General features: G+C 35.3%; 1 long non-coding RNA gene and 1 pseudogene across 1 annotated transcript; one reads left to right on the forward strand and one right to left on the reverse strand.

Annotated features, from left to right (window-relative positions):
• LOC102661954 (uncharacterized) overlaps positions 1–24,870 on the forward strand; it is a 46,279-nt pseudogene that overhangs the window by 15,710 nt on the left and 5,699 nt on the right.
• On the reverse strand, positions 1,883–2,468 carry LOC102665750 (uncharacterized). Its single transcript, XR_005888725.1, has 3 exons — positions 2,416–2,468; positions 2,235–2,291; positions 1,883–2,150 (listed from the first exon to the last, which is right to left on the reverse strand). It is a non-coding gene; the product is annotated as an uncharacterized lncRNA (long non-coding RNA).

Raw genomic sequence — 24,870 nt, forward strand, 5'->3', positions numbered from 1 at the left:
TTTGGTTCATCCTACATTTTCCAGCAAAGTAAAACAATAATGATATAGACAAAAGGATCAGAACTAAAATGAAATTACACAGTAAACAATTGTGAGAGAATGTCCACATTTGAAACCTTTGATAAGATTTTATGCATGTGGTTGCACACATGGTTAGCATAACTTAAGTTTACCTCTTCAATATATATGAATTATGCATGACTATGGCACAATTTAGAAATCTATATTTACACATATTTCTTATAAGTAGGTATATCCTTTCTTAAAAACCTCAAAGTTTGTATCATCCATGAGTCTTTGACCACTTTGATGCTTCATGTTGCCACTCGTACCATAATGAAGTAATTCCCATATTTTGGTAATTCCCAGCCTTACATTGGTCCAATTCAGCCAAAAACTTCATATTATATGCCTGTTCTTTCAATCTCAGATATGAAGGCATCAATTTTTTGCTTAAACTCTACCTGAATTAGATCCCTGTCTGAGTCTCGCCTATCTTTTACTGCCCTATTTAGTTTATAAATGCCATGTATAGTAGTGAAACATGAAGACAAAGACCACTACTTTATTTACTCATCTGGAAGTGCTAAAACTGCATCCATATTGTCTTTCTTATTGTAGCTATCTCCAATCCATGAGAATGTGCAATAACTGGGTGTAAATCCAGCATCAACCATGCTGAACATTAACTCATTTGCCCTTTCTAGTTCATTCGTCTTGTAGAACCCATGAATTAATGCTTTATATGTAAATGGATCACGTTTTAGACCAGCTTCTAACAGCTTGTTCTTAAATTTCAAAGCTGATTTCAATTCTCCAAACTTGTAGTAAGCATTAATTAGTGTGTTGCATGTTCTGAGCTTCAATTTTACTTTCAGTCATCTCATTCAAGACTTTGTTTGCATCCCTTATCCTGCCATCTTGGGACAGCCTGCACAAAATTGATGGAAATGTAACAACTCCAGGGTACAATTAATCCCTTAGCCTCCATCAGTTTTATTAAATTTTAGTTACTAAATATACAATCAGTTTTTATCCTTGGCTTTTTTAAATTATAACTTTATAATAATTTTCTTTTTTTAAAAAAGAAATTTTATCTTAAGAATATATTTTATTAATTAGTTATTATATAATTGTTTTCATTTCTTGATTTTTTTTGTAAACTATAAAATCAATAGTAATCTTATATTTTGTTAGAAATATATAAATATTATATTTTATCAAATTTTAGTATAGACCATAATAAATAAAATATTTTTGCATGTGTAGTAAACAAACTAAGTTTTCATTTCTCCTTGTTTGAGAACAGGGAGAAGGAATACTTAGTGGTTGAAAGATAGTTTCAAAATACACTAAAAGATAGAGAAATGCCTGAATCTGGCAGAGAGATACATGAGAAGCAAAGCAAGCAAACATTCCTGACATGGTGGGGACAAAAGTTGACACAAGTCAATTTGTTTACATGAGCAAAGATGTACCCAACCATGAGTCAACAATAACAAATAAAATAATAAAACAACAAATCAAGCTCTTATTTCTCAACCAAAACTCATAGACAAAAGAGTATAAATTGAGTAAAAGTAGTAAGAAAGATCACAGTATTCACCCAAATAAATCTTATTATTATTACGCAAAATGATCAATCATTTAATTTTGATCCACCATAGATGTAAAACATTTCTACATTAAATGAGCCACATGATACTACCTATTGGGAACGATGATAGAAACATAGACTCCAAGAGAAACACCCTAGTTACAATAACGCAGGGATACTCATTCACTAATGACATTAACCAAACTTTAAAATTTCAACATTCAAAGCATAGCACAAAACTGCATATGTATCAGACTTGGTAGAAACTGACCTTGAAAGAGATATTGAATGTCGAGAGTGTTTTGGTTTCGGAGACCAACTGCATAAATTAAGACTTAGTCAATTCTTCGAAGCTACCAAAAATATAAACTGAATCATAGTTCACCAAGGCAACCAAAGTGAACCTTCTGCTCCTGTCACTATAGCTATGACTTCTGTTGCGGCTATGGCTGCGGCTTCGTGAGATATATGGACTACGGCTGAGGCTTCTAGAATAGCTCCTCCTTGAATCACGACTAGGACTTCTAGAATAACCTCAATCATATTCCCTCACCTGGACCAATCAGAGATGTACATTAACAAAAGCAACTAAAAAAATATTGAAAGCAGAATGTAGCCAAATATAATATCCACCCACCCGTATGAAAGCACGAGAAAAGGCATTGCGGAATTCTGAGTCATCAAGTTTCCTGATCTGTAACAGAATACAAAGTTAAAGAAGTAGAACAAAAGTACTAGTTAAAAAGACACCAAGGCAAGTAAAACACAGATCCTGATAACAATTACAAGATACAGGTTTAGTTGTTTAGAACACTTACAGCATATTTCATATCATCATAATTGGTATAATCAACTATCCCAATCATACCTGCATACAAATTATACTAAAGTTTAGAATTATGCTGTGAAATTAAAGGGAGCTGCAACAAAAGATATTTGTCATAATTTCCTAGACCTGTTGCTTCCAAGTTCCAAAATAAGTCATGCATCTACATCAATATCACCATTTGAAATTACCAGAAAAGTTAATTTTGTGATAAACATTTTAGTACATGTTTGGAATAGCTTATTTTGTGATAAAAAAAAGCTTATAATTAAAATACTGCATAGAGAACATTTGGATATAAACTCTCTTAAACTTAATTTAAACCAAACATGTGCTTTGTCTGAATGATTGGTTCTTATCACTATATAGCCCTTAGGAGTGCCCATCCATACATCAATTGCATCAACTTCCTGATGAACCCAATACTAAAGCCTTCTTATGTAAACCTTGGTTCTTAATAATCCAAGATCATAATAATAGTGCAGAAACTATCTCTGTACTTTTAAAAGTAAAGTATCCTAACTCTTACTTATAGATTTAAAAGCGATAACACTGAGAAACATGAAGAAAGAAAAGCTTTCCCTGTTCTACTTGTAATGTTATTCTCATTCTCCTTTAATCAAAGGACTGAAAGCACTGGCAGGTTGATATACTAATAGACGAACCTCATCTATCAAGGGAAGAAAATCACTGGCAGGTTGACAAAGGAAAGGAAAGGAGAGAAGAGGAAGTACATAATAAGAGCACGAAAATTTACTCTAACCAACTTCTGAATTAATATTGTACCTTGCCTTTGCATCTGCCGGTCACTATAGCAGTAGGGAAACACCTAGCAAGTTTCCTCATTGTTTTTCTCATCTGATACACACAACAAATTTTTACGTATAGATTTAGTATATAAGACATGAAAGCACGGTCAAATTCAAAAACATCAGTAAGTAATGAAACTAACCGAATCACACATGAAAGCACGGTCAGGGTCGTCGACTATAGGAGACAGCGTGCCATCATAGTCCAGAAACATGACAAATTGTTTTCCCTTTGACGCGTCAATAATTTTGTCAAACATGTCTAATGCTGATGGATGGTGAAGTTGTTTCATAATTTAAAAAAAAAACCACATTAATTAATTTGTGTGAAACATTCTCTGCCAAAGCAAACTACTACTAATGAACTGGATCTGGGGTTGACTGAGTTTGACGACATTAAGCTTCGCTAGGTCTAGTCTGGCCCCATATGGCAGAAGCCCTCTCCAACCGGCAACCACACCATCATTGATGCCTATGCTTATCCTCTCTTATCCTATCATTGAGATATTATTAATCAGTTGTGTTTCCTCTTTTGTTTTCTTGTTTAGGCTTCTGTTACTTGCCTGTACATTACAATGCTTGTGCTCTGATGTGAAGAAAGGTGCCATAGTATATGAATAATCATATTATAATGAACCAATTTTTTTTTTTTACATAGTGTTCTTGTTCTCTTTTTATGAATAATCATTTAGTTAAGATATTATTAATTTAATTTTACGATTAAGATGTTAGTATTTGAATTGGTATTACACTTATGTATAAAGCATACAATTTGGCACACCTTGTGAAGTTTTTACCATCTCATTCAGTTTTACCATTTGTTCCATCCCACTCTTGCCTTAACTATTATCAACAATTGTACTCTCTTTAGCTCCACCAAATCCATGCCCAAAAATCATTTCAAGTAAAACCCAAAACAGTAGAAATTACCTGTTATAGCGTTCAAAGACAAGGACAATTAAAGGGCTGGGATGGAAAGCAAAACTCTCCCACTCCAAACGGTTGATCTCTTCCACACACTTTTTTAAAGCCTGCTGATTTTTGTTTGGTTACTATTGTTCTTTGTTATGTACATTGACTATGTCTATAATAACTAACAAGAAATGACAAAGACATGGTAAATATACAGCATAATTAGCTAACACAAACAAGTCAATACCAAGTCATGTTATTTGCAATTTCATCTTACAAATCTCCTACCGTAAAAGTATGCACCTCTGTATATGGTTCAACACTTTATTATCATAAAATTTGTTTGTCAATTGAGTTAGCAATGTATGATTTTATTTAAATTTTCATCAACTGCTGATAAACGATGTATAATTTGTTGTGCTTCACAGCTGTCTACACATTGTTGTGGTTTCCGTGGCTACAATTTACGAGTTTTGTATTTGACAATTCAAACTTTGTTGGTTAACCCACGAGAAAATTGATAGTATTTGAAGCTTCCATTACCACAACCATCTATCTAGGTATGTAAGTTAATAGGAATTTTATTTGGATTGTAAGTTTGTTGTTCCATAAATTACTATTATTGTTCATAAAAAATATGTGCATTGTGAGTGAACCCTAATTTCCTGTTTGAGATTCCATACCATGATTAATACGGATAGTTTGGATTAGTTGTGGTATGGATTCTTGAATTGTCCGTTCGGGCAGTTTGGGAACTCTCTTTTTTTACTTCATTCATAGTTATAGGTTAAGTATGTTGTGGTATATTTGATTTGATTTTGGTTTATTGCGTATTGCTTTGTTCTCCGAGTGCATACTTGATTATGGTCAATTTAGGTGACCGCTTTCATTTTGTGTATTTGGAGACCAATGCGAAATGCTGCCAAAATTTCATCAAATTTAGCATAACATACTTAACTTGTACATATGAATGAAGCAAAAAAGATTGTTCCTGAATGGGATAGGACCCTACCTTCATATAAAAAAGTGAGACTGTCATGCATATGCCATAACTGACCCCCTCTTGTAGAACAAGAAACATGAATAGAAGTTGGATTCAAGCACCCCGCATAAGCGATGAGTATGAAAAGGGGGTTGAAGATTTCTTGAAGTTTGCAAAACAACATGCACCAACTGTGGGTGGAAAGTATTTCTGCCCGTGCGTAAACTGTGTGAATGGAAGGTGTCAGGCATTAGTTGTCATTAGATCACATCTAATTTGTGATGGCTTCATTCGGAGTTATACAAATTGGATATGGCATGGTGAATTGCCAGAGGTCTCATTACCTGCCGATAATGAGGCGGTACCGTTAGAAACCGGAGATCGAATGGAAGACATGATACGTGATCTTGGGCAAGAGGGATTTTTGGAAGCTCATGCACCCTATTATGAAGATTTGGAAACAGATTCCAAGTTACCGTTGTACTTGGGGTGCACAACCTTCACTCGGTTATCTGCAGTGCTAGCTTTGGTCAACTTGAAGGCTAGATTTGGGTGGAGTGACAAAAGTCTGACTGAGTTGCTTGTCTTATTGAAGAATATGCTTCCCAATGATAACAAGTTATCAAATAGTCACTACGAGGCTAAGAAGATATTATGTCCTGTGGGTCTAGAGTACAAGAAGATTCATGCTTGCCGTAATGATTGTGTGTTGTACAGAAAAGAGTTTGCCGAATTGCGGAATTGCCCAACATGTGGGGTATCACGATACAAACAAAATGACGGGGAATACACTGATGATGTAGCCACATCCAACCCTCGTCCAGCAAAGGTTTGTTGGTACCTTCCAATTATACCCAGGTTTAAGCGATTGTTTGCTACTGCACACGATGCTTCTAACCTTAAATGGCATGCAGTTGACAGAATAAATGATGGGTTTCTCCGACATCCAGCTGATTCTCCACAGTGGAAGACAATTGATCACTTGTATCCTGAATTTGGAGCCGAACCAAGAAACCTTCGACTTGGTCTTGCTTCGGATGGCATGAATCCATTTGGTAACTTGTCCACTAATCCCAGTTCATGGCCTGTGTTGCTAATGATTTACAACCTTCCTCCTTCGTTATGCATGAAGCGCAAATACATTATGTTGTCTATGATGATATCGGGTCCAAGACAGCCAGGAAACGATATTGATGTGTACCTTACTCCTTTGATTGAAGACATGCGCAAGTTGTGGGTAGACGGGGTTGATGTGTATGATGCAAATCAGGGTGAGACTTTTAGGTTGCAATCGATGATATTTTGCACCATCAATGACTTTCCAGCTTATGGGAATTTGAGTGGATATAGTGTGAAAGGTCACCAGGCTTGTCCTATTTGTGAGCAAAACACAAGTTTCATCCAACTTAAACATGGGAAGAAGACAGTTTATACACGGCATCGTAGGTTTTTAAAACATTATCACCCCTATCGATGATTGAAGAAAGCATTTAATGGTAGCCAAGAGACTGAAGAACCCCCAGAACCGTTAGCCCCCCATGAAGTGTATGATCGGGTGAAAGACATCGTAACTGTTTTTGGTAAGACACAACGGAAGGATCATGCTAACAAGAACATTTGGAAGAAAAGGTCAGTGTTCTTTGATCTTCCTCATTGGACCAATCTACATGTTCGGCATTGTCTCGACGTTATGCATGTGGAGAAGAATGTTTGTGATAGTTTACTTGGCACCCTTCTTAACATCAAAGGAAAGACAAAGGATGGTCTGAAATGTCGACAGGATTTGGTCATGTAGATGCAATTGGCTTTGATGTTTTGATGATGATCATGATGATGTGTTGTAATTGATGCAAATGGGCTTTTCAAGATTAAAATTCAAGACAATACTTCAAGATTACAAGTCACAACATCAAGATGATCACTAGAATATTAGGAAGGGAATTCCTAATTGAATTAGCAAAGGTTTGGCCAAGTGATTTAAAATAAAAAGTGTTTTTCAAAGGTTTTACTCTCTGATAATCGATTACCAGAGGATGTAATCGATTACCAGTGGCCAAATACGTTTTATAATAGCTATAAAAATTTGAATTCGAAATTTTAGACTGTGTAATCGATTACACAATTTTGGTAATCGATTACCAGCAGTTAGTAAACGTTTTAATTCAAATTTTAAAAGCTGTAATCGATTACACAATTACTGTAATCGATTACCAGACAGGAATTTCAGAAAAATAATTTCAAGAGTCACAACTTTTCAAAGGCTTTACTCATGACCACCAATGGTCTATATATATGTGACTAAAACACGAAATTGCTCAGAGATTTTCAGTACAACAAAGTGTTTATCCTCTCAAAGAGCAAATTCATTTTATCCTCTTAAGAATTCCTTGGCCGACTCAATTGCAATTCATTAAGGAATTATTTGAGTGCTCAATCTGTAAAATCCATCTCTTTCTAGAGAGATTTGTTCCTCTTCTTCTTCTCATTCTCTAAGGGATTAAGAGACTGTGAGTCTCTTGTTGTAAAGGATCTCTAAACACAAAGGAAGGATTGTCCTTGTGTGTTTAGAACTTGTAAAAGGAATTTACAAGATAGTGGAACTCTCAAGCGGGTTGCTTGGGGACTGGACGTAGGCACAAGGGTGTGGCCGAACCAGTATAAAACTGAGTTTGCATTTTCTCTTCCCTTAATCTCCTTTAGTTATTATTGCTTTATATTCATATTCAAGTTGCTTCATTTGAATTAATATTTAAGAAGATTGTCATTAAGGGAATTCATAACTTGAGTAAAAAGTGAAATAGATTTTTAATTAGGGGAAACAGTTTGGAATATCTTAATTCAACCCCCCCTTCTTAAGATATCTGAGGCCACTTGTCTAACACGTGGTATCAGAGCTTCATTCTTGTACAAAGTTTAGAAGCTTCAAGAAAAAGATGGCCTCAGCAAATTCCTTATTTCCAGAAGGGAATTCTATCAATAGACCTCCAATCTTTAATGGAGAAGGTTACCACTACTGGAAAACCCGAATGCAAATTTTTATCGAGGCAATAGATCTAAATATCTGGGAAGCCATTGAAATAGGGCCTTATATACCCACCACAGTTGAAAGAGTTTCAATAGATGGTAGTTCATCAAGTGAAAGCATAACCATAGAAAAACCTAGAGATAGATGGTCTGAAGAGGATAGAAAACGAGTACAATACAACCTAAAAGCCAAAAACATAATAACATCTGCCCTAGGAATGGATGAATATTTCAGAGTTTCAAATTGTAAGAGTGCTAAGGAAATGTGGAACACTCTTCGATTAACACATGAAGGAACTACAGATGTTAAAAGATCTAGGATAAATGCACTAACTCATGAGTATGAATTATTTAGAATGAATACAAATGAAAATATTCAGAGTATGCAAAAGAGATTTACACATATAGTAAATCATCTAGCAGCCTTAGGCAAAGAATTTCAAAATGAAGATCTTATAAACAAGGTGCTAAGATGTTTAAGTAGAGAATGGCAACCCAAAGTAACGGCTATTTCTGAATCAAGAGATTTGTCTAACATGTCTCTTGCCACTTTATTTGGTAAGTTGCAGGAACACGAGATGGAACTATTGAGATTGCACCAAAATGAAGAAAATGACAAGAAAAAGAAAGGAATTGCTCTTAAAGCATCATCCTCAATTCAAGAAGAAAGTGATCAGGATAATGATGCAGATGATGATGATGATCTAAGTTTCTTTGTAAAAAGATTCAACAAATTTCTTAAAGTAAGAGGAAATCAGAGGCGACCAAATTTTAAATCAAAGAGAAGAACAGAAAATTCATCCTCTACTCTAAAATGCTTTGAATGCAATCAACCTGGACATCTGAGGGTTGATTGTCCCATCTTCAAGAAAAAGATGGAAAAATCTGAAAAGAAAAATCATAGTGAGAAGAAACTAAAGAAAGCATACATCACATGGGATGAAAATGATTTGGAATCCTCTGATGATTCTGAAAATGAAGAGATAAATCTTTGCCTTATGGCAAAACGTTACGAAAGTGATGAAGAGGTAACATCTTCAAACAACTTATCTATTTCTTTTGATGAATTGCAAGATGCATTTGCTGATTTGCATAAAGAATCAATTAAACTTGCAAAATTAGTTTCATCATCAAAGAAAACAATTTCAAATTTAGAAAATGAAATTTCAAAATTAAACAAAGAATTAGATCTTCTTAGAAATGAAGTCTCAATCTCTAAAACAAATGAAAAAGTTAATATCTCCACTATTAATGACAAGAAAATAACAGATTCTTGTAGTTGTTGTGATAAATATGTAAAAGAAATTAAAGAGTTAAAAAATTCACTTGCAAAATTTTCATATAGTAGAAATAATTTAGATGTTATATTAAGTAAACAAAGATATGTGTCTAATAAAAATGGACTAGGGTATAAATCTGAAAAACTACAAAAGGTTCATAAAAACTTTTCCACTTCCACACAAAAATGTAATTCTAATTCTATCACTTGTTTTTACTGTGGAAGAAGAGGACATGGCATATCAACTTGCTACTTCAAGAAAAATTACAGTAATATTAAAATGATATGGGTCCCAAAAGGATCCTCAGTTTATACTAACATGCAAGGACCCAATAAAATTTGGGTACCTAAGTCAAAAACTTGATTATGCAGGTATCTTTGAGAAAGAAGTGGTACATAGATAGCGGATGCTCAAAACATATGACTGGAGATGCATCAAATTTTACACACATATCTCCAAAGAAAAGCGGGCATGTAACATATGGTGACAACAACAAAGGTAGAATTCTTGGAGTGGGTAAAATAGGTACAAATTCTTCAAACTCCATTGAAAATGTTCTACTTGTTGAAGGCCTTAAGCATAGACTGCTTAGCGTTAGTCAACTATGTGACAAAGGCTATCTAGTATCATTTGATTCTCAGAAATGTCTTATAGAACATAAGCATGACATTAATATAAAGCATGTAGGACATAGAGTCAATAATGTTTACATGATAGACTTAAGCATAAAACAAGAAAACAATCATTGCTTTCTTAGTAAAGATGATGATCCATGGTTATGGCATAAAAGAATTGCTCACATAAACATGTATCACTTAAATAAATTAATTTCAAAAGATTTAGTAGTTGGTTTGCCTAAATTGAAATTTGAAAAAGATAAATTATGCGATGCATATCAAAAGGGCAAACAAACAAGAGTCTCATTAAAATCTAAAAATGTTGTTTCAACCACTCGACCATTACAGTTATTGCATATGGATCTATTTGGTCCATCTAGAACCATGAGTTTTGGAGGAAGTTACTATGCTCTTGTTATAGTTGATGATTTCTCTAGATATACTTGGACATTATTTATTACACATAAAAGTGATTCATTCCATGCATTTAGGAAACTTGCTAAAGTCATACAAAACAAGAAAAATCTCAAGATTGCATCCATTAGAAGTGATCATGGGGGTGAATTTGAAAATAAAGATTTTGAATTATTTTGTGATGAACATGATATTGAACATAATTTTTCTGCACCAAGAACTCCTCAACAAAATGGAGTTGTTGAGAGGAAAAATAGGTCATTGGAAGAAATTGCAAGAACTTTATTAAATGATACTTCTCTTCCAAAGTATTTTTGGGCTGAAGCTGTCAATACTGCATGTTACATCATGAATAGAGCCTTGATAAGACCTATTTTAAAGAAAACCCCATATGAGTTATTTAACGGTAGAAAACCTAATATTTCTCATCTACATGTTTTTGGTTGCAAGTGCTTTGTACTTAATAATGGTAAAGATAATCTAGGAAAATTCGATGCAAAATCTGATGAAGGCATTTTTCTTGGATATTCTTTACAAAGCAAAGCATATATAATATATAATAAGAGAACTATGAATATAGAGGAATCCATTCATGTTACCTTTGATGAATCTAATGCTATATTGTCAACAAAGAATATGCTAGATGACATTGCAGATTCTTTAGAACATATGAACATTCATGAACAAGATTCCAAAGGAAATGACAAAGGAAACAATGAAGATCCTCCAGAAGAAGGCAAATCCAATGATGCACTCCCAAGAGAATGGAAAACTTCAAGAGATCATCCCCTCGACAACATTATTGGTGATATCTCAAAAGGGGTAACAACTAGACATTCTCTTAAAGATTTATGCAATAATATGGCTTTTGTATCTATGATTGAACCTAAAAATATAAAAGAAGCCATAGTAGATGATAATTGGATCATTGCCATGCAAGAAGAACTAAACCAATTTGAAAGAAACAATGTATGGAAATTAGTAGAAAAACCTAAAAATTATCCTGTCATTGGAACAAAATGGGTTTTTAGAAATAAATTAGATGAACATGGTATAATTATTAGAAATAAAGCCAGGTTAGTAGCAAAAGGGTATAATCAAGAAGAGGGGATAGACTATGAAGAAACATATGCTCCTGTTGCAAGATTAGAAGCCATTAGAATGCTTTTGGCATATGCATCCATAATGAACTTTAAACTTTATCAAATGGATGTTAAGAGTGCCTTTCTAAATGGCTTAATTCAAGAAGAGGTATATGTTGAACAACCCCCTGGTTTTGAAATTTCTGATAAACCAAACCATGTTTATAAATTACAAAAAGGCTCTTTATGGTTTGAAACAAGCCCCTAGGGCATGGTATGAACGATTAAGTAATTTTCTTCTTGAAAAAGAATTCTCCAGAGAATCATGATCTCTTCTTTATTTATCTGCTAGTAGACCTGATATTATGTTTAGTGTATGCATGTGTGCTAGGTTTCAATCCAACCCCAAACAATCACATCTAAGTGCAGTAAAGAGAATCATGAGATATCTATTAGGAACAATCAATTTAGGATTATGGTATCCTAAGAATTCAACATGTAACTTAATAGGATATTCTGATTCTGATTTTGCCGGATCTAAAACTGATAGAAAAAGTACAAGTGGAACTTGTCAATTTATTGGATCGGCTCTTGTCTCATGGCATAGTAAGAAACAAAACAGTGTTGCTTTATCTACTGCTGAAGCGGAGTATATCTCTGCCGGTAGTTGTTGTGCACAAATTTTATGGATGAAGCAACAATTATCTGACTATGGCATCATTCTTGATCGCATACCTATTAAGTGTGATAATACTAGTGCCATAAATCTATCCAAAAACCCAGTTCAACATTCAAGAACTAAACATATAGAGATTAGACACCACTTTCTTAGAGATCATGTCTTAAAGGGAGATTGTGTATTAGAATTTGTTGATACTAAGAATCAACTTGCTGATATTTTCACTAAACCTCTCCCCAAGGAAGTGTTTTTCTCTATTAGAAGAGAATTAGGTCTCTTAGATGTAAGAGATTTAGAAAAATAGGGATTGATTGGTTGATTGATTGGTTGATTTACTTTTTACTTTTTTGATTGTAGATTATTTTGTTTGATCTTGTTTGAATTCTTGTTTTTATGATAGAATTTATGATTTCTTGTGTATATAGTAATTGAATGATTGAATTTAGTGTATTAGTAGTGAAAATTAGTCATATAGGATGTATTTGAGCATAAATATAGATATTCTCTTAGAAACTAGCCTAGGATAGGCTCTGGTAATCGATTACCATCCAGTGTAATCGATTACACATGAACAGGCAGCCTGTAATCGATTACAACATCCTGTAATCGATTACCAGAAGGCTTATTGGGCCTGTAATCGATTACCAATACCTGTAATCGATTACAATGCGTCATCTTCTATAAATACTCACGAAATCAGAGCTGCTGCGCAGCCAAAGCTTCCTCCACGTTTTCCTCCATACCTAGAACTTCAAACCTTCGATTCTCACTCAATTCTTCACCAAATCACGTCCCGTAAAGCCCAATCTTCCTCTTTCACTTCCACCGATCAAAATCCAGAAAAACTTCATCAAATGGCAGAGCCATCAAAGAAGAGAAAGGGATCATCCTCCACCGCTACCGCTGCTGCCCATCGCCGTCACGGCCCATCCGGAGCACCCACAGCACCTATTCCTCCTTCTTTGTCATCTCCAAGATCATCAACACTGTTTTCATCCGATGATCAACGTCTACGGTACCTTTCTCAGTTTTCTTCTAGAATAATCTTAGACCCTAAGTACCTAGACGTAGAGTTCTTTAATGATGAAACGTTTGATTGTTATCAAGTGTTTCAAAATTCTGGTCTTGTTGATTTCATGTCATTAAAATTGCCATATTATCCTGAACTTGTAAAGGTCTTCTACTGCAATTTAAAAATTCAGGATGGTATTATTATGTCTGAGGTGCATGGTACTTCTATGGTCATTGATCAGTCACTTTTCTTTTTTTTGACTCATTTACCAAGTCAAGGTGCACCTTTTGAGGGCACCATTGTTGATGACTGGAAATTCGATTATTCGAGTCATGATGCTCGTCGCATGGTCTGCAATGATCAAGCTGACATGACCGGTAGATTGTTGGCCGGGTCATTAACTTTTGATAATCGCATCATGCATTATATCATTGTTAGAATTTTGCTTCCTCGGTCTTCAAATTTAGCACAAGCCTCTGAGGAGGATTTGATTCTTATGTGGGCTTTTCTAACCGGTCGTCAGATCGACTGGGCCCATTTGGTTCGGTACCGAATGCATAAGGCATTACGGGCCAATGCACCTTTTCCTTATCCACATTTGATTACTCTGTTTTTGCGTCATTTTCAAATTCCGCTTGATGATGAACCCTTTGTTCAAGTCAAGCGTTCCTTTGCAATTGGTGCTGGAGCAGTGACCTCCTTTGGGTATCGTAAAGATCGGAATGGACAATGGCTGAAGAAGGATGCACTCCCTCCTCAAGATGAACGTACTCCTTCACCTCCTCCTCAACGTGAAGATTCCGCACTCATGAATGAAGTCCTCTCCGAATTACGGGGTCTTCGTTCGTATGTTGGTGACCGCTTTGACTCGTTAGATTCACGCTTTGCCGGTATGGACATTCGTCTTACACAGCTTGAAGAGGATGTCGGATACATTCGTCAGAGTTTCGATCTTCCACCACCTCCTCCGTCTTCTTAGATTTTAGATTCTGAATATTTATCTTTTATAAGCCGTGTATTTTGGCTTTTAGTTTCTTAGAATTTACATTATTATGCTAAGTACTTTGCTTATTTTTCTTGTGTTTCAGTCTTGGATATTTTGTGGTTGTTGACATTTTATGTTATTTGAATTCTGGTTTGATTATTTCTTGATTATGAGTTTGGCTTATTGTATTTAATACTCTGATACTTATATCTTGCTACTCCATTGTTATAACTGTGTTGATTTCCGAGTTCTTTGGCTTTTTGATGTTGCCAAAGGGGGAGAAAAAGGTTGTAGCAAAAGCTTAAGAAAAAGCTTAACAAACTTAGAAATCAAGTGATCATGTATTCCGAAATATAGGGGGAGAAAACGGATGCACATTTTATCTATATACAATTGTTTGTTGCTTGCTTGAATCTTGATTTCAGGTATTGTATTGTCATCATCAAAAAGGGGGAGATTGTAGATGCAATTGGCTTTGATGTTTTGATGATGATCATGATGATGTGTTGTAATTGATGCAAATGGGTTTTTCAAGATTAAAATTCAAGACAATACTTCAAGATTACAAGTCACAACATCAAGATGATCACTAGAATATTAGGAAGGGAATTCCTAATTGAATTAGCAAAGGTTTGGCCAAGTGATTTAAAATAAAAAGTGTTTTTCAAAGGTTTTACTCTCTGATAATCGATTACCAGAGGATGTAATCGATTACCAGTGGCCAAATACGTTTTATAACAGCTATAAAAATTTGAATTCGAAATTTTAGACTGTGTAATCGATTACACAATTTTGGTAATCGATTACCAGCAGTTAGTAAACGTTTTAATTCAAATTTTAAAAGCTGTAATCGATTACACAATTACTGTAATCGATTACCAGACAGGAATTTCAGAAAAATAATTTCAAGAGTCACAACTTTTCAAAGGCTTTACTCATGACCACCAATGGTCTATATATATGTGACTAAAACACGAAATTGCTCAGAGATTTTCAGTACAACAAAGTGTTTATCCTCTCAAAGAGCAAATTCATTTTATCCTCTTAAGAATTCCTTGGCCGACTCAATTGCAATTCATTAAGGAATTATTTGAGTGCTCAATCTGTAAAATCCATCTCTTTCTAGAGAGATTTGTTCCTCTTCTTCTTCTCATTCTCTAAGGGATTAAGAGACTGTGAGTCTCTTGTTGTAAAGGATCTCTAAACACAAAGGAAGGATTGTCCTTGTGTGTTTAGAACTTGTAAAAGGAATTTACAAGATAGTGGAACTCTCAAGCGGGTTGCTTGGGGACTGGACGTAGGCACAAGGGTGTGGCCGAACCAGTATAAAACTGAGTTTGCATTTTCTCTTCCCTTAATCTCCTTTAGTTATTATTTCTTTATATTCATATTCAAGTTGCTTCATTTGAATTAATATTTAAGAAGATTGTCATTAAGGGAATTCATAACTTGAGTAAAAAGTGAAATAGATTTTTAATTAGGGGAAACAGTTTGGAATATCTTAATTCAACCCCCCCTTCTTAAGATATCTGAGGCCACTTGTCTAACAGGTCAATATGGGTATACGAGAACAGTTACATCCGCAATCACAAGGTCAGCGAACTTATTTGCCCCCAGCATGTTACACAATGTCAACTAAGGAGAAAAAACAATTTTGTCATTGTCTTAAAAATGTGAAAGTCCCACAAGGATACTCTTCCAATATCACGAGCCTTGTGTCAGTTAATGATTTGAAGTTGGTTGGCTTGAAATCTCATGATTGTCACGTGTTAATGCAACAATTGTTGCCAGTGGCTGTGCGTGGTATATTGCCTGAAAAGGTAAGGGTTGCAATCAGCCGCTTGTGCTTTTTCTTTAATGCAATCTGTCGTAAGGTCATTGACCCAAAACAATTGGATGATTTGGAGAACGAGGCAGCCATTATCCTATGTCAATTAGAAATGTACTTTCCTCCATCGTTTTTTGACATCATGGTTCACTTAATTGTTCATCTTGTACGTGAGATTCGGTTGTGTGGGCCCGTGTTTTTATGATGGATGTATCCAGTTGAACGTTACATGAAGGTGTTGAAAGGATATACAAAAAATCCATATCGACCAGAGGCTAGCATTGTTGAACGATACATTGCTGAGGAAGCTATTGAGTTTTGTTCACAATATATAGAAATGGCTACACCAGTGGGACTTCCTCAAAGTTGTCATGGCTCCACCATGGAAGGTAGGGGTACACGGGGGTTCAATGTTGTAACCATGGATCGCCAACAGCTGGCACAAGCTCATCTATATGTATTACACAACACAACTGAGGTAATCCCTTACATAGATGCTCACAAACAACATCTGTGTCGTATTCACCCAAAAATGAACATGATGAGGTTGTTGCAAGAGCACAATAGAACTTTCATATCGTGGTTAAGACAAACAATCTTCGCCGATGACAGTGCTTCAGACACATTAAGATTGCTAGCCGTGGGTCCAAATATGAATGTTCCAACTTGGAAGGGATATGATATCAATCAGTATTCTTTCTACACAAAGTCCCAGGATGATAAAAGTAGTGTGCAAAATAGCGGGGTCAGTGTTGATGGTCAATCAGAGCACTTTTGTAGTGCTGCTGACAATAATCCCATTGAAGCTTGCATGCCTTACTATGGAGTCATTAAAGAGATTTGGGAGGTTGATTACGGTGAATTTAGAGTACCTCTTTTCAAATGTAAATGGGTCAATGGAAACACAGGTGTGCGTAAAGACAAAATGGGATTCACTTTAGTAGACCTTAAAAAAGTTGGTTACAAGGACGACCCATTCATAATGGCAGTGCAAGCTTGACAGGTGTTTTATGTAGAAGATCCATGCGACTCTAGATGGGCAGTGGTTTTGCAAGGGAGAACAATTTGTATCGGTCACCATGTTGATGGATCAACACTTGATGTCACTGACATGCCATCTTTCTCCAAAGATATGCCTTCAAGTACTATTGAACAAGAAGAGGATGATGTATATGCAAATCGTACTGATCATGACGAGGGTTTATGGGAGAACATTCCTACGTAACTATGTAAGCACAACCATATAAGTATTACTTAACATTTCTAACATTTGTCATGCATAAATTGCTAAGTTGTTTTGAAAATCATGCACCCTATTACATCATTGAATTTGACATATTTATAACACTTGTTTTTTTCCGCAGGGCCATGGCAACACCACCACCGTCCCCGCCAAAATCAGAAAACCCTCCTGAGGTTACTTTGAAAAGGACAAGACAATCCACGAGGCTCAGAAGTTTGACGTCTAGATGCTTAGATGGCCCACGGCCAGTTGTGAACGTGAATCCGGCTACATGTAGAGGGTCAGGGCCTCATAAAGAGAAATTTCACAGTTATTTAGGGGTTGTCGCAAGGGAAAAAGTTCCTATTGTACACGCGAATTGGAATGTTGTCCCCGACGATCTAAAGAGCTTAATATGGAAAGATATTTTGGTAAGTAATTCTAAATACACTTGTATTCATGATTTTGTTGTTAAGTTAATTTTAAAGGATTCATTTACATACTGTTACATAACTCCTTTTGTTGTGCAGCGCAAATTTGATATCCCTGAAGGTGAAAATGCAAAAAAAAAGGTGATGTCAATAGTTGCAGCAAGATGGAGACAATTTAAGTCTTCATTGACTTCAAAATTTGTCTTTGCTGACAATGAAGGTCAGCAAATATTTGATCCTGCAATCAAGTATGGCCTTGATCCAGAAACATGGGCGGAATTTGCAAAAAGCCACAAAACTCCTAATTGGCAGGTTTGTTTAAGTATTTCTGTATCTGCAATAATCGATTCAATTTTTGCTTTCGTTGTTTTGTAACATATATATGACTAGTACAAGCTTGTCTTTTTCAGGGTATACGAAAGAAGGCCCAGGAAATTCAAAAATTTAATGACTGCCCTCACGTACTGTCTTGTGGGGGGTATGAACTGCTTGACAAGAAACTTATGGAGGAGAAGAGCAAGCGTGGACATAAGGAACATTCGTGTACTGAAAGCCCAACGCTCAACATCGACCCACCATCCCCAGTTGCAAGACACTTGAAGTGGAAGATCGCCCGCACTAAGCGGCATGGCCAAATGACGTCTAAAGTGGCACAAGAAATTGCAGACAAAATTGTCAGTTCATATATTTTTTTGGTTACTGTCATTGGAAAATAATGGTTAGCTAACCTAGTCAAATTTGTTTTATTCAAATTCAACAATTGTATATGCATGCAGGATTCATTACAGGAACAAGCAACACAGGGGAGTTTTGTTCCGCATGGGCGACAAGACATACTCAACACGGCCCTTGGCCGACCTGAGCATCCAGGCCGTGTTCGCGTCGCAGGGACAGGTGTCACAATAAGCCAATACTTTGGCCAAGCCTCACGTGCTTCTAGCACATCGTCACCATCGATCAACCAACAACAATTGGCTGATATCATCGGTGTAATTAAGGATGACATAAGAAAGCAGCTACAAGATGAGATAAGAAAGGAGGTACAAGATGAGATAAGAAAGGAGGTACAACAAGAACACAAGCAGCAACAAGAGACTTGGATGAGGGCAGTTGAAGAAAAATAGTGGCAAAATTTGGAGATGATGAAGAAAGAGTTAAAAAAATCATTGAAAGTAGAGCTATCTCATATTGCATCACATCAGTCAGCCCCTATTAAGGCGCCAGAAATACAAGCTCTACTTGGGCGTGTTAGCACAAAGGGTAGCTGCGCTGGACCTGAAGGAAGCGGATTACTTAAAGAGCTTTTGAGTGGTGGTGACGATCTGATGGGCTTGTTCGTAGTTGTTGGGGAAAATACTGTGTTTGCGGGCTTGGGAAAAGTGTTTGAGAATTCATCCACCATACATAATGTTCATTATGAAAATGATGTTGTTAAGGTTCAGGTTGTCAGAACATACATGCCTCATGCTGAGGTCCCTATTCCTACATCAGAGGTTCATTATCTTGAGCAGACCGTTGGCACATTCGTCGCATGGCCGACCCATCTTGTTAGGGAAGTAACTAATGAGGTTAGTTTTTTTCTCCTATGAATTTGTTCTATTTGTTGACATGCTTCTTCATGCTGTACACTAACTTCAATTATCATAGGTGGTCGTAGGACCCGATAAGCCTCCATCAAAGTCTGTTGGACAGCTGAACAGGTTAACATCTGTGGCCACAGATGACCCATTGGGAGAATTGGTTAAGAAGTCATATGTGGTTTACACAAAGCCAATGGAGTTGGCATGGGACGAGGCGAAATTTGGGTTACCTAATGCCTCAAATGGTTTTTTCATTACACATGCAGATGTGACTGAAATAATTTTAGGTGACAAATGTTTAAACATATCTGTACTGCAGCTGTGGATGATGTAAGTAAATCATATTATTTGACTGGTTGTCATATCTTATTGTCCACTCCATATTTGTCTAAGAATATTGTTGATTGTGTTTAAAACAGGTTTATGAATGATTGGAGTACAAGCATTGGTTTTTTTCCAGTGTACGGTTTCCTTGAGCCCCAGTCTATACGCTGCACAAAGGACACGCGTAAAGAATGTCAAAAGTACATAGAAACGTGGGTCAAGGAGTCACATCGAGAAATCTACTTAGGACCTTACTTCAATCAGTAAGTCTATTCATGTGGTTGTTATCAATGTGTTTGCATCAGTTTGATGGTGAATTTCATGTTGTTCACTTCAGGGCACATTGGCAACTTCTTGTGTTGTGTCCACGAGAGAACATTATAGTATGGTTCTGTTCTGTACGAAGAAAGCCTGATGTTCACATTAAGTTTGCAGTGAACAAGTACTTCGCAACCTTATTCAATTTAGCATTGGTCATTACTTGTAGTTTACTACTCAAAACATTACATGTTAACTTCGGCTTTTGTTATTGTCAAATTTAGTGCAATGAAGAAAATATGCAGTAATCTCCAAGGCAAGGACAATGCACCTCCACCTCCACCTCAATGGATTGAGGCTAAGGTATGTTGTAGTCCCTGTTTTTTTTTTAAAATTTGAAATAAGTCTGATGTTTCAATTGGAATGATCCAGCATTTATTGAGCGCTTATATTGCATGTAGAGCCATGTACAACAAGGAGCATATGAGTGTGGATATTATGTGATGCATTGGATGTGGTGCATCGTTAGTGCCGGTTTGAAAAATGAACTCCACAACGTATGTCCTCTATTAGACTAACAAATCAATTTGTGTAGTATGAAATCGTACTTAAATGGCTGATGTACTAACTAAATTTTATTTTCTTCCCCTTGGTAGTATTTTTCAGATGGAACAACATTAGACACTGACACCATGACGACAATACGCAAGAAATGGGCAGCCTATTTTCTAGAAGTTGGAAAATGGATGTAAATTAGACAAATTTAGATGACATAGGAACATTAATCCCCTTTGTAACGTAAAATTTTCATTGCACAAGACACATCATTATGTCTGGTCATGACTTTTAAGTCGGCATCGTTACATGATTATGGGACTTGTTTACGTTATTAGTGTGCACTGCTTTTGGGTTGCATTTGGTATTGGTCCCAATATAGGATCAGTTTTTTTGTTGTGCAACTCTAATTGTATGCAGGTCAGCGTTTGACATGTTCCTGCTTGGGTCGTTCAGTCCGCCGCAACCTTCTCATACATTGGTCCAAGAAATCATCGGAAAAGCTCCTCAGGTGCTGCAATAATGACCTCTCTCCTTTTTTTTAATTTCAAATTTTATAAGTTTATAATTACAAATTGCCTGATGACTTGGCTTCTCAGATGATCTTATTTGATTTTTTTTAAGAGACACTAGTGATTTACTATGGTCTATATTTTAAAAATTTGCTTCTGATATCATTTAATGAGGATGCATTGGGTAACCAAGCAGAGCATGCATTAGCCTCTCTGGCATCGATGATGTTGGAATCTCCTTCCTTCATAGTCCAATTTACACATGGTATGCTTACAGTTCCACCATCACTTATACAATTGTTCCCTTGTCACTTAACTTAGTTTGTTGGCTCATCAAAAGTTCAAAATTTTCACAAAAGAATAGTATAAAAATGAGTGTGAGCTTTGACACAATGGAAAGGTTGCTACCTATAACTAGGAGTCTAGGAGGTCACAAGTTCAAATCTTGAAAACAGCATCTGTGCTTGACCCCACTAGGTGGGAGTCTCATGCACTGGGTTGCCCTTTATAATAGTATGAAGAATATCCTTTTCACTGAATTTTGATTTTGTAACTGCCTAACTGGGTTATTACTATATTGCCAGGTTTGAATTTGAGTCTAAGCTCTAAGGAATATACTCATGGAGTTGTGATTCGATTTCGATCCGGTGATCTCAGTCTCATGATCTGTAGCATTTGATTTTCTTTCACCAAGGTCTTGCTGACTGATACTGGTTCATGATGGCATTTCTTTTGCAGTTGAGGCATTTGAGATATTTATAAACAGCAAAGAGTACAAAAATGTAAGAAACCTTTTATTGTTTCTTACACATTTAGATTTCTGCACTTGGGCTGTTATATGCCATCCAGATATTGGTCTAAAGTAGTGTGAATTGTACTTTAGCAACCGATTCTAATTTCATCTTCATGCCACGTTTTAAATGGAAAATGTTTCTGAATGTATCCCTTTAGTAAACAATATTATTCTAAATTTTGTTTGGGTTCATGCTGTCATTTTCTCTCGGTAAAATACAATTCTAATTTGTTGTTTGACACAGTCATTTTTAGGTATGTTTGAGAGGGTAAACCTTTAATTTCTAATAAATATTCTCTAATTTAATATTTAAAAAAAAGACATAAAATGATAGATTAGTATAAATGTAATGTCCTAATCTTTTGTTTATTTTAATAAACATTATATACTTAATTTAAAATGATTTTTTTTCTCTCCTTTTCCTTCCAAAACCCCACTCCCAAACATACCCATTTGAGATTTTCCTTTTTGATCATATCAACTTATTAAGATGAACTTTTAATGAGCAAAATTTAAATATAATTTAATAGATATTATCTTTACAAAACTAAAATATTAACACTGTAACCATAACTTGGGAACATGCCCAGCTAGATTCTAAGTTATCTTTGAATTTGAAAAACAGGTATGGCATTCTAAGTTCCAGACTATTGTCCACAAATCTTTTTCTCTTCATTTCTCTGTTGATCCAGTGGGAAGTGAAATTATGTAGCGAGGATGGTTTATGGTAAGTTTTTACTATTTACTTACTAGGCATATGTGGAAGGGAGATACATATTTCTCATATTTTATGCGAAATGTTTGCAGGTTTTCAAGAAGAGATGCGGCTTGGTTTCCACATTTTAGAAAAAAGAACGGAGGTTATTTCCTGCTTTTTTATTTTCACTTACATGTTCTTTTGCCATGAATTATTAATATAATATATGTGTCCACTTGTTTTGGTGACATTCTGAAACTTGATTGTCTCAGGGTTTTTTTTGGTATATTGTAATTGTATACATGTAAAGTTGTATATGTTTGCCTGCACCTGCTATCTGTAATTCTGTATATTGATTTGGTTAAATATTGCTATATTTATGTTAAAATTGGGCCTACAAGGTTCTATTCTTTTTCCTTAAAAATTGTTGCATAATTGTAATTCTGATTTTATGGACATATGCTAAACTAATAGTTATCAGATCAACCACTACAAGTCCAACTAAATCCAACTACGTGGTGCAATCCATGTAGCCAGTCACACCTAATGAGTTAAGGCTTTCATTGTTGACAAATATTGAGTCAGTATTCATATATGTCTACTATTTACCTTCATTGCTAGCATTTCCCACCATAGAGTATCATCTATGTTGTAGCTATTTAAAAACATTGTTTGACCATCTGAATTGAGTATCAACACACAAAAATACTGACTTCAATATTTTTAGTAGACTGTATAAGAGCATAAATTCTGCTCCATGTTTCCTGTCACTAATGGCATAATTAAGCCAACTTTCATCAGTAATGTGCAAACATACTTTAGTTTGACTTGTTTTGAGGACCCTTAGTTCTTTTACAAGCACTATCTTTTATTTGTTGACTAAATAATTAAATATACTATTATTGCTTTTTTACATATAGGCCACTTACCCATGTTTTAACCTTGTCAAAGTCTTGCAAGGTTATTACCTAGATTGTTTTTAATATCATTTAAAAGGCAATTGAATGAAAGAAAAATAGTCACAGTCACCATTTTTTTTACAGCCACCTTATTATGTTCATGTTCCTTTCTTCCCTTGTTCATATTTTAATCAGAAGTTCCTTTCTTCCCTTATAATGATTTTTAATGATTTTGTAGCTTGAGAGATTATGGGATTTGAATAAAGGAAGCATGAATCAAAGAATAAGAACTTACCTTAAACTTGATTACCAATAGTTGCCATGAGGAAGTTGAAGAAAAATAAGGAACAAGAAGAAAGTCCAAAAAACAAGGAAGGGGGAATTCGCAACAGAGGGAGGAGAGAATGAGAGGGGGTGGCTGGGTTTCCTTAAAAAAAAAACTTAGTATTTTTTCTCTCTAATTTTTTAACATTTTGTTTTAATATAATTACAAAACCACCCCACTCTTTCTCTCTTTCTGTACAGTCAGAGAGAGAAAGTAAAAAAATCTCTAGCCTTAATTTTTTTGTACATTAAAAATTTAATAATAAAATATAAGCTCAAAAGTATCAAAACCATTAGATGTTGAATGCAGGACCCAACACAGTCATATAGCCACTGATAAAAAAAAAACCAGTCATATAGCCACCTGCAAGGAATCCTGTTTTGGTTAGATACAGAATAATGTTTTTTTTTACATAAATATAATTTCTAGTTACAAATGTCAAATGTTTTAGCAAGTATAAAAATGCAAAAGAATAGTGTCAGTTGAAGCCAAGTAACCTCATTTTCAAGGGTGTTTCTTACTTTCTTTGCCCTTACAAATGATACAGAAGTCTGTGTTGTGTTTATTGTTTGTATTTGATGGATTCTTTTGCCAGATGCACAGGTAGGTGAGACACTATGAAGCACATATCATGATAACCATTAGTAGATTAATTAGCTAGTTAATAAAAAGGTTTTTGCCAACATATTTATCCTTAGAAATCATAATACTGATAGTATAATACCTGAAATCCCCTTTCTCTCACACACATGAAACATCACCTTTGCTTCTTTGTTAGAATACGGTAAACAGTGAATTTTGGGAAAACTTTTTGACCTATGTTGTAAATCACATAAATTCTAGCCCTTCATGCCTGCATTTCTAAATTAATTTTGCATAGATTCATGATGCAAGTAGTAACAGACTTTAAGCTGATCTTTAAATGTCATATTGTGGCCATGCAGTTTTCATCTTTATCAATCCCTGTAAATATGCACATTTTAAAAGTTAATGTTAGGGGAATTGGCTAATTGGAGTTTGTTAATTTCTACTTTTGCTTACTGTATTTGCATATCATAGACACTTGAGTCCTGAAGTTTGAATAAATTGTTTATTATGTTACAGCATTTGAAGCAAGAGGCAGCAAACATGATGAAGAAGATTGGCCTTCTTAAAGCTGCAAAACGGTTTAATTTTTTTAATTTCTATTCATGTTAACTAATTAATTTTGTACATTCAATGTTTAAT

This window comes from Glycine max, chromosome 1 (assembly GCF_000004515.6).
Source record: "Glycine max cultivar Williams 82 chromosome 1, Glycine_max_v4.0, whole genome shotgun sequence".
Lineage (NCBI taxonomy): Eukaryota > Viridiplantae > Streptophyta > Magnoliopsida > Fabales > Fabaceae > Glycine > Glycine max.